This window comes from Oncorhynchus nerka, linkage group LG21 (genome assembly GCF_034236695.1).
Source record: "Oncorhynchus nerka isolate Pitt River linkage group LG21, Oner_Uvic_2.0, whole genome shotgun sequence".
NCBI lineage: Eukaryota > Metazoa > Chordata > Actinopteri > Salmoniformes > Salmonidae > Oncorhynchus > Oncorhynchus nerka.
Genome location: NC_088416.1, coordinates 1,559,176 through 1,562,125, shown reverse-complemented (window position 1 = coordinate 1,562,125; position 2,950 = coordinate 1,559,176).

Below are 2,950 nucleotides of genomic sequence, written 5' to 3'. Positions count from 1 at the left end.
CACACTCAAACCGGTGCGCCTGGCACCTACTACCATACCCCATTCAAAGGCACTTCAATCTTTTGTCGTGCCCATTCACCCTCTGAATGGTACACAGACTGTACACAATCCATGTCTCAATTGTCTCAAGGCTTAAAAATCCTTCTTTAACCTGTCCCTTCATCTACACTGATTGAAGTGGATTTAACAAGTGACATCAATAAGGGATCATAGCTTTCATCAGGATTCACCTGGTCAGTCTATGAAATGGAAAGAGCTTGTTCTTAATGTACATAGACAGACATGGCTCTCATCGAGGAGCGGAAGCAGGTCTACTATTTATTACTGTCATCATAAGGGCAGCGTTTAAATTTCTCTGTGTTGCTCTGAAGAAGGCTGACGTACTGTATAGAGATCACAATACCAAGCAGTAACCTTAGTGTCTCCACTCAAGCTGTAATTCACCTCTCTCTCTCTCTCTCTCTCTCTCTCTCTCTCTCTCTCTCTCTCTCTCTCTCGCTCTCCCCTCTCTTGTTCACCTCTCTCTTTTTTTCTCTTTCTCCTGGTCTCTCTCCAACGCAATAATCAAGAAAATGGGGATAACATTTCCCAAATCCACTGAGAGAGAGCATAAATTTGTCTAAGCCTTGGAAAACAAATACAGTTGTTTACATTCTCAATATCCACCGGTCTTGTTTCTAACCAGCTCAGGAAATCCATCGATTCACGTGTGTATTGTTTGTGCAAATCGCCCACACAGCCTTTCTCTCAAAAGCATCAGAGGTAAAACAAATGGATTGAAATATCATCTATATTGTAGCTGGAAATGGCATTAGAAAAAGCGTACTATTGCAGACATGATTGTGTTATCAACCTTTCATTGTGGAATGTACAATATCTCTGTTTTGCTTTTCTTATTGGAGTTTTACTCTACTGTGTTTCACTGTATAGCTGTTTCACTGTCAATCACTCTTTAGTCGTTAAACTGGAGTTGTAAAAACACGTACAGTACCAGTCAAAAGTTTAAACACACCTACTCACTCAAGGGCTTCTCTTTCTTTTTACTATTTTATATATTGTGGAATAATAGTGAAGACATCAACACTATGAAATAACACATGTATCATGTAGTAACCAAAGAAAGTGTGAAACAAATCAAAATCTAGTTCAGATTTTAGATTCTTCAAATGAGCCACCCTTTGACTTGATGACAGCTTTACACACTCTTGGCATTCTAACATTCCAGCTTCACCTGGAATGCTTTTCCAACAGTCTTGAACGAGTTCCCACATATGCTTAGCATTTGTTGGCTGCTTTTCCTTCACTCTGCGGTCCAACTCATCCCAAACCATCTCAATTGGGTTGAGGTCGGGTGATTGTGGAGGCCAGGTCATCTGATGCAGCACTCCATCACTCTCCTTCTTGGTCAAAATAGTCCTTACACAGCCTGGAGGTGTGTTGGGTCATTGTCCTGTTGAAAAACAAATTATATTCCCACTAAACCCAAACCAGATAGGATCGAGTATCGCAGCAGAATGCTGGTTTAGCCATGCTGGTTAAGTGTGCCTTAAATTCTAAATAACCATGCAGAATTAACCCTGTAACCACGCGGAATTAACCCTGTAACCACACGGAATTAACCCTGTAACCACATGGAATTAACCCTGTAACCATGCTGAATTAACCCTGTAACCATGCTGAATTAACCCTGTTACCACATGGAATTAACCCTGTAACCACACAGAATTAACCCTGTAACCATGCTGAATTAATGCGAAAAACAATATTAACAATATTAACCTCATAAAGATAGTGCAGCTCAGTTTCCACCTCCTTTTGTGTGTACATAGGCTGTATTCTCATTCTCAATAGCAAGGCTATGCTCACTGAGTCTGTACATAGTCAAAGCTTTCCTTAATTTTGGGTCAGTCACAGTGGTCAGGTTTTCTGCCACTGTGTACTCTCTGTTTAGGGCCAAATAGAATTCTAGTTTGCAAATTTTGGGGGTTAATTCTTTCCAATGTGTCAAGAATTTATCTTTTTGTTTTCTCATGATTTGGTTGGGTATAACTGTGTTGCTGTCCTGGGGCTCTGTGGGGTCTGTTTGTGTTTGTGAAAAGAGCCCCAGACCAGCTTGCTTAGGTGACTCTTCTCCAGGTTCATCTCTCAGTAGGTGATGGCTTTGTTGTGGAAGGTTTGGGAATAGCTTCCTTTTAGGTGGTTGTCGAATTTAAAGGCTCTTTCTGGATTTTAATATTTAGCGGGATTCGGTCTAATTCTGCTCTGCATTATTTGGTGTTTTACACTGAGGATATTTTTGCAGAATTTTGCATGCAGAGTCTCAATTTGGTGTTTGTCCCATTTTGTGAATTATTGGTTGGTGAGCGGACCCCAGACCTCATAACCATAAAGGGCAATGGGTTCCTGTAGGTTCATGCTCTACAACATCCGCAGAGTACGACCCTGCCTCACACAGGAAGCGGCGCAGGTCCTAATCCAGGCACTTGTCATCTCCCGTCTGGATTACTGCAACTCGCTGTTGGCTGGGCTCCCTGCCTGTGCCATTAAACCCCTACAACTCATCCAGAACGCCGCAGCCCGTCTGGTGTTCAACCTTCCCAAGTTCTCTCACGTCACCCCGCTCCTCCGCTCTCTCCACTGGCTTCCAGTTGAAGCTCGCATCCGCTACAAGACCATGGTGCTTGCCTACGGAGCTGTGAGGGGAACGGCACCTCAGTACCTCCAGGCTCTGATCAGGCCCTACACCCAAACAAGGGCACTGCGTTCATCCACCTCTGGCCTGCTCGCCTCCCTACCACTGAGGAAGTACAGTTCCCGCTCAGCCCAGTCAAAACTGTTCGCTGCTCTGGCCCCCCAATGGTGGAACAAACTCCCTCACGACGCCAGGACAGCGGAGTCAATCACCACCTTCCGGAGACACCTGAAACCCCACCTCTTTAAGGAATACCTA